The sequence below is a fragment of the Bubalus bubalis genome, chromosome 18 (assembly GCF_019923935.1).
Source record: "Bubalus bubalis isolate 160015118507 breed Murrah chromosome 18, NDDB_SH_1, whole genome shotgun sequence".
NCBI classification, from domain to species: domain Eukaryota; kingdom Metazoa; phylum Chordata; class Mammalia; order Artiodactyla; family Bovidae; genus Bubalus; species Bubalus bubalis.
The window spans coordinates 14,173,375-14,181,902 of record NC_059174.1 but is presented as its reverse complement, the minus strand read 5'-3'; positions in this window follow the sequence as shown (position 1 = coordinate 14,181,902).

Genomic DNA, 8,528 nt, shown 5'->3' with positions numbered 1-8,528 from the left:
GCCTCAGTTCCTCGAGCCGCCCTGAGTTCTCAGGCACTGTAAGGGGGCCTGGCCATCCTAGGGTAGGGTTTAAGCTGTTAGAACAGTGTTGGTATGTGGCCCAGACTTTACGGGCTTGAGGCTTGTGGGAAGAGGGGCTCAGGTGAGGCTGGTGGGGGTCTGGTCAGGGAAGGAGACCTGGGGACGGGAGAACAGTGAGTCCCCCCTGGTCACTCTTCCTGAGCAACACTCTCCCTGAGCGGCCTAGAACCCAAGGCCCAGACCCCAGGCTCCAGGAGAGGGTGCCCCCAGCCACCCGGCCAGCTGGGTGCTTTCCTGCGGTGTCAGCAAGCTGTCCCCAAGCTGGCAGTCAGCAGCATGGAGGGCAGGCTAATAGTCGCAGTTCCACTTCAGGCTGGGGAGCTGGGGTGCACACCTTGGGGGTGACCAAGGAGGATGATGCCTTGAGCACCTGGCCTGGGACGCTGAGCCCTCCTCCCAGTGTGTGAGATAGCCTCAGTCTGCCTAGATGGCCCTGACATGCTCACCCCGCCGAGTCTAACTCTTCATTCTCCCAGCCTCAGATAGATGCCGCTGCTTCCAGGAAGTCTTCCTTGCCTTCACCATTCATGTGGGTTCAACACTTTCCTCTGATCCCACTGACCCCGAAGTACCCTCAAGCTCCTTGGTGAGCGCCTGCTACTTTGGCCTGACCTCCACTCACTGGTGAGTCCCCCAAAGGCAGGGCAATATTGGTCATGCTCATAGCTGTATTTCTAAACCGGCATGAAGTGTACACCCTAGAAACGTTCCTGGATGGGTTGATAAAAGCTCTGGTTACCACTTCTCCATGCGGGAGAATATCTGTGAGAGATTTGATTCTGTTTTTTATCCACCAAATGTCCACACATGAGGAAAGGGTGCAGATGAATCCAGGGTGTTCCATCCGTGACAAGCGCCGAGCTGCGCGGGAGACGCTGGCTGGATACGGCTTAGCAGGGGCAGCTCACGGCTCACTGCCCTGCTTAGACCACGTGAGGAGGGTCAGCACATGGAGGCAGCAGCCCATCCAACCCACCTCATGTTCCACAAACCCCATGCAGAGCATCGTCTTGTATAATGGAAACAAAGTCAGAAAGCCCTGGAAGGAAGCAAAGGGCAGGAGAGAAAAATACTGATGTAGCAGGCTGGCACACCCCAGGGGAGGATCAAAGACCGCTGGTGACCTAGGAAAACATGTCTATAATAGTGCGCACGGCACACCAGGTTTTGTAAGTCATTTTCTAAAAATGAGCAATTCAACAGAAAAATGGGCAAAGGGCATGAACAAAGAGATGACAAAAAAAAAAAAAAAGAAGCTGAACCTCACAAAGAATGAGAAAAAGGGAACTTAAACTACAATAAGATTCTTGTACAAATATGACTGGCAAACTCCAAAAGTTAGTTCTCATTTAAGGGCTTGTACAATTCCACTGGGCCTGCCTGGACCTCCTGAGCCAGATAACGCATGCATGGGTTCGAGAAGTAATCCCCACCCACCCCTCGTATCCAGCCTTCACCACCCCACCCCAACCTGGGGCGGGCAACCTCATTCTACACACACGCTTTCTCTTCTTGTGTCTCCTCAGACAAGTGCATGTGTGTGTAAGCGTGTGTGTGTGTGTGTGTGTGCATACACCCTACTGTCTGTCAGGACAGTGGGAGATGGGTGTTTACAGCACAGGGAGCAAGTCTGGAGCCCTGGGTGGGGACCCCCTCTTCAGCCCCCAAGGGGAGTAAAAGCATTTCTAAGAAAGCCCTTGCCTGCCAGGTCAACTCCCAGTACTACTCTTCAGGTCAAAGGTTACTGCATTTGAGAAACCCCAGCAGGGTCCCAGGTGTGCGTGGGGGCAGGGAAACCATATGCTGTGTGAGGGGAGCTGGCCAAGATCTATTCAAGTTCCCCTGTCCTGCAAACAGGCTGTAGGAAAATGTGCCTCGATTGTTTGCTGGGGTTTCTCAAATGCTGTAAAGGTGTCCCAGGTAGCGTCCACATTACCTCGGCCTCCATCAAGGCACCTCAGAGGGTGGGAGTGAGGCTGCAGGAAGCCCGCAGGGATGGGCAGGATGCAGGAATCAGCCAGGAGGGCAGAAGCCCCACCAGCCGGCCCTGAGTCCTTCTTGGACTTTTTCCAGTCGGCAGCCAATTCCTTGGGCAAAGGAAGGGTCCCTGGTTGGCCCACCTCTTGCCATCCACTGCTGTACCCTTCCGGGCATGCCTTCTCACCACCCACCTCCAGCTGGGACCTGGCCCTGCCCTGAAGATAAGTGGAACCCGCCTCCCAGCAGTTCAGTGAGAGTAAATCTGGGGTTCCTTGGGTCTCACTTTGTGCACAAGTCCCAGAAGAGAGGGGGTGGGGGCAAGCTTGCAGAAATCTGACCTCAGAGGCAGGTTCCGTGCAAAAGCCCCTGCTCAGGAGGCCCCTTCACTGGAGAGGGGAGGCGGTAAAAAGGCCTGAGTCACTCGTCCTGGGAAACGGGTGGTTATAGTTCCCAAAACTGACATCAACTTGAGATTCCGTGGCTTTCATGTGGTTCACTGGGCCTTTTACAATTTAATAAAATTCAGTTTATTAATGTTATTAACTTTCAATCCCAGTTTCTTACACATTCAACCCACAAAGCTTAATATTCTGTTTCTCCATCACTTTTAAAGAGTTTTTTTATTCACATCTGATTCCATTTATAGACCTAGACAAGCTCCTACAAACATTTTTAATTGCATAATATTAATACATTGAGTCCATCGAAGCTGGAGCCCCAAGAGCTCTCTGAGCCACTCCAATATTGTGTGTACACAGTAAGATTTCAACTTCAAATCACATGTTGAATTCAATTTCTCAGTCACAGGTTTTACATTGCTTTTCCAAGGCTGACCTCTCAGACATCCACAGTCCCTCATCCCAAGCTCCTGGAAATGAGTGTCTAGCAATTCAGAGTATATTGATTTTAGGAGTTGGTATCCATCTCCACAGATGCTGTGATGCCCAGCAGCAGCCAGCAACGGAGAACACACAATGACTGTTTCTGCCTCAAGATATTAGAATATCCACTCCAAGTGAGACAAAACTTATTATAAATTTTCTCTATCTGAAAAAAAGAAAAACATCCCATTTGTAATAGCGTCAAAAACAATAAAGTCCAGGAATAAATCTAATCAAGAAGATGAAAGATCTGCACACTGAAAATTATGAGGCACTGATGAAAGAAACTGACATAAATAAATGTTCACGGATCAGAAGATCTAATATATAAATAAACACAAAAAAGCCCCCGTGAGATATCGCCTCACACTTGCCAGAAAAGGCAAGGAAAAAAAAAGTGTCAGCAAGGATGTGAGAAAAGGAAATGTTCATGCATTGTTGGTAGGAACGCACACTGGTTCAGCTGCTATGAAAACAGTATGGAGGTTCCTCGGGAGATTAAAAACAGAACTGCTGTGTGACCCAGCAACTCCACTCCTGGGTATTTATCCAAAGGAAATGAAAACACCCTCAAAGGGACATGTGAACCCGCGTGTTCACAGCAACACTATTCACAACAGATGAAACCTGAGTGTCCATCAACTGGTGATGGATAAAAGGATTCTCCCCCACAGGCCCCTGTTCTCTCTGTCACACACACACGGGAATCATTCAGTGATAAAAAAGAAGGAAATTCTGCCATTTCTAGAACACGGATGAACCTCGAGGGCATCACGCTCAGTGAAATAAGCCACACAGAGAAACACTGTCTGTCCTCACTGTAGGCGCTCAGTTATCTGTGGAATCTAAAAAGCCCAGCTTTGTAAAGACAGACAGTAGAACTGCGGCAAGCGGGGGCTGGGGAAGTTGGTCAAATGATTTCCACAGATCTGGAAATCAGATCTGCAGTTGTGAGTCCTGGGCTGGAACGTACAGCCTGGCAATTGCAGCTCACGATACTGTGTGTGAAGTTGAAAGTTGCTCAGGAAGGAGATGTGACATTTCATTACACAGAGAAAAGGCAACTCTGTGAGGTGATGCCAGTGCTAGCTAGCCCTGCTGTGGGAGCCACCCCGCTGTGGGCAGGTGTGTCAGTGCACCATGTCACACTCCTCCAGCTGAGTAACCTGTCACCAGCATCTCAGTAAACTTGGAGAAGAAGCTGCGGGGGTCCCAGGACTTGCTGTCAGCAGGGGCCAGGGGGCCTGTGAGCGCCTGCGTTTGGGGCGCCCCCTAGTGGAAGCCAGCATCCTGCCTTTTCGCCCTTTGTGCAGGGTTTGGGTCTGGGGGTGTGGATCCAGCTCCTGAGGGGCCCCCGGCCCTGGACTCTGAGAGTTGGCTGCCCCCCAGGACCAGCAAAGCTGGGAGGGGGAGTCTGTCATGACTGTCCACATCAGAGCTCTCTACCCCTGGTGTGAGAAAACAGTTTATCACAACAAACCACAGGGGACTTCCCTGGTGCTCCAGTGTTTGAGGGTCCACCTCCCAGTGCAGGGGACACGGGTTCGGTCCCTGGCGGGGCAACTAAGATCTCACATGCCTTATGGAAATGCAGCCGCACAAGAGCCGATGTGCCACGACTACTGGGCATGTACACTCTGGAGCCCCAGAGCCACAACAAAGACAAAGAGAAAAAAAGCATGGTTACGAAATTCTTCCATTTCAGCAATAAAGTATTCTAGAAAAATTTAAAAATTAAGCAAAAAGCAGATGTCCCTCAACACCTCTGATGCACCAAGTCCCAGGAAACCTCTGGGTCCCCAGCTCCCCCAGCCCCTCGGAGTGGAGATGCGGGGGCAGCTCCCATGGTTCCCCAGCTCGCAATGCTGTCAAAACCTTGGCTCCCTGTCCACTGATGCCAAACAGAAATATGGAGACAGAGTCTGGAGGAAGTAGAGAAGAGTAGCTTTATTATCTGTGCCAGACAAGAGGGAAACACAGCAGGCTAGTGCCTCAAGAACTGTGCCCCCTTTTCTCAGGAATAGGGAGAGGTTTTATAATCCTCTTGAAGGTCTCGTGTTTTTAATTCTCTTGCAAAGTATCAAAACAGCCACAGCTGGCATCAGGCAGCAGCTGAGTCTGATGTCCATGAAGTTACGGACCCTGACCTTCTTTCTGAAATGCAGGATGCTACAAAGAGAGCATATGGGGAGAAGCGTGCTAGGTCCAGAGCATAATCTACATGGCTGCTGCTGCTGCTAAGTCGCTTCAGTCGTGTCCGACTCTGTGCAACCCCATAGACCAGGCTCCTCTGTCCCTGGGATTCTCTAGGCAAGAACACTGGAGTGGGTTGCCATTTCCTTCTCCAAGGCATGCATGCATGCTAAGTCACTTCAGTCGTGTCTGACTCTGTGCGACCCCATGGACTGCAGCCCACCAGGCTCCTCTGTCCACGGGATTCTCCAGACTGAGAATACTGGAGTGGGTTGCCATTTTCTGCTCCAAATCTACGTGGAGTCAGAGTAATGAGCTTTGTGAAGGACAAGTCCAGCGACAAGTGTTTGTTAGTAGTAACAGCTAAATTGCTTACCTCTCGCAGGTCTGTTAGGCTGGTAAGTGCCAAAGGCTGTTCATTCCTGGTTTTGCTGCAACAGCGGTTGCATTTGTCCCATCCCTGGCCCTCTCCTCTTCCTCTGAGGAAACCAGTCCTTAGACACGGGGCCCATCCTGTGACCTCATTTGACTTGGTCACACCTGCAAAAACTTATTTACAAGTAAGGCCCCCATCCACAGGCCAGGCTGAGGAACTGAACGTGTCTTTTCTGGAGACACATGACCCCTGAGGATGGGGGAAACGGTTGCTGGCCTTCCGCCGGGAGCTGGGGTCTGCTGCAGGGGCCCCCTGGACATGTGGACTTTCCCTTCCCTTCCCTGATGTGGGGACTGGACATGTTACTCCAGCACAAGAGCAAAACAGCTCTGTCTAAAGGCCTTCCCCTCCCCTAGATGTCAACCGACCCCGTCCCTGACCCACAACCTGCTTCCTCCCACCTTCCCTTGACCACTTGGCTGGGGCCCTCAACGCCGGCCAGCACCCAGGCCTGGCAGCAAGAGAGGGTGCCTGCTCTGACGACCCTTCCCCACTGTCGGTCATGAGCCTCAGGGAAGCTCACCCTTCAGGAACCCAAGGCCCACACAGAGAGGGAAGCTGGTGAGAACCCGTAGCTCTGAGTTCAGAGCTCGAAGCTGTATCTATCAGTTCTCCCAGAGTGAAGAACTGGGGTCCTAAGAGCCCTGTACCTGAAAAACCCACTAAGCAGGCTGGTGTTATGACGCTACAGGCCTGTACCGCCTGGAGCTGACAGCTGTGTGGCTCAGACCCTGGCCCAAGAGGCAGGAGCCACTGTGTCCCTGGTCTGTGGCTGATGGCCAGGGTGGGATGGGAGGTGGGCTCCTCGCTGGGACTACCTGAACCTTTGACCGCCCGGCTGCCCTCTCGGGATGGAGCCCGGGGCCTCCAGGAGTCTCCACAGAGCCTCAGGCTTGAGGCTCCTGGAACTTTAATCCCCAGAGGGCGGCAGCCTAGGGAGCCACAGCCTCGGCAGGTAACCAGGACTGGGTCCTTTCACCCTGGGCTCGGTGGCTGTTGTAGGTCTGGGTCGGGGAGAGTCTGTGCTGGGCAAGGGTCCTGGGTGCCCTCATTCGGGGGCAGACACCAGAGCAGGAGAAGCGGGGCTCTTGCCCACGGCCCCCTGTGCCCAAGGCCCTATGCCTAGCATCTGACAGCCCTGCTGCCCACACCAATCACAGCACTTAAGTTTCCTGCTCAGCTTCGTCTCCACAGCAGAGTAAAGAGCAGGCTGGAGCTTCAGGGTTCCGCTCCCTTGGCCCACGGCTGACTCTGAGGATGCGGGGGTGGGGGCCTGGGCTGGGAGAACTGCCTCGCACAGGGCCAGGCCGACAGCCATAACTAGGGATGCTCAGAACAAGGAACGGACACCCTGCTCCATCCGGAAATGGATATTTATTTACCAACAGGTGTTTTGTCTCAGGCCCAGTACACCCACCCCCCATGCAGTCCTTACAAGAACGTGCAGAGCCAACTACCCCCAACATGTGGTGGCTTAGCACACCAGCAAACATGGACAAACTCATTCCATTTCTAGAGGTCAGGAATACAGGAAAGGATTGCGATGGTCCCAGTGATGTCTCTCCCGAAAGTCCAGGAAGGTGTCATGGGCTCTGGCGAGCCCCTGTTCAGACAGCAAGGGACCAGGACAGCCCTGTGTGTGTCCATGACTGGGCCTTGGAGACACACAGCACCGAGGCTGCCTGGATTCACGGGGAAGCACTATACACACTGTTTCTCCAGGGGAGGGTCAGTCAAGGACTTCAAGGCCAGCCTGGTTCGAGCCCTGGTTTAGGAAGATACCCTGGAGGAAGCAATGGCACCCCACTCCAGTACTCTTGCCTGGAGAATACCATGGACAGAGTAGCCTAGCAAGGTACAGTCCATAGAGTCGCAGGGTTGGACACAGCTGAGAGACTATCACGCTCACTTTTCATGCCCCCAAGTGAAGCAAGGGGGGTTACGTGCGGGCTGGGGAGAGTGGGACCAGGTGTCCAACCTGACTCTGGACCAGTGCTTAAGTCATCGGCCACCGCAGGTTTACATGAATCCCAAGCCCATCCTGCAAGAAGGAGCTGCTCCAAGAAGCGTGGTGGAGCAACCTCTGAAGACAGTCAGGCCCAGTTTCCTCCCACAGCAGCCCCTTGGGCTGGGTGCTGGCTGGAAAACTCCTCACGTCCTTACAGCTGAGCTGGCTGATGCCTTCCTTCAGGTCAGCTTGCTCTGAACCCCACAGACTCCACATGCAATTGTTGCGAGCAAGAGTGAGGCTGCATCCCCAGGAGGGGTGGTGATGAAGAACTAGGGGCTGGCATCTCGTCTGCAGGTCTCCACACCAGCTGCCAGGATTTTTGACCACCCTGTCTGGGGCTTCCCTCCCTAGGAGCCCATCTGGATTCCAGAACCCTTGATGGAGGGTCTTGCATTGAAAGATGAAAGTCCAGAAATTGCACAGGGCTGGTGGGTCTTGCTTCTGCCACTGCCAGCTGTGTGACTCAGGGCAAGTCACTCAACTGTTCTGAGCCTTGCTTTCCTTGTCTGTGAACTGGGAATATTTGCCATCCTTGTGGGCCAGAATCTGTGAGTGGCAAGAGACAGAAGCCCGTCTCTGACCCCAGTTGGTCTAAGCGGAAAGGGAGGAGCCAGGTCCCCATACTCTGGCACCATTTCTTTGTCCACCTCCTCTGTGCCAGCTTCCTTCCCAGGCAGGCCCTGCCCATGCTGCAGCAGTGGTCACCAGCTGCTCCTGGTGCCCATTCAGCAGCTTAGCAACTGGCAGAAAAGTCGCAGAACCCAGTCCCTTTGGCCATCCAGGTGGAGTGCCCACCTGGAGCCAATCACCGTGTCCAGGGGACAGCACGCTTGCTGAGTGGCCAGGCCTGCATCGTGCCTACCCTGGGATTCAGACAGTAGTCCAGGCCCATTAAATATATGGACTAGGAGATGGGCCCCCAGAGGAGAGCAGGGCTGCTGTTACC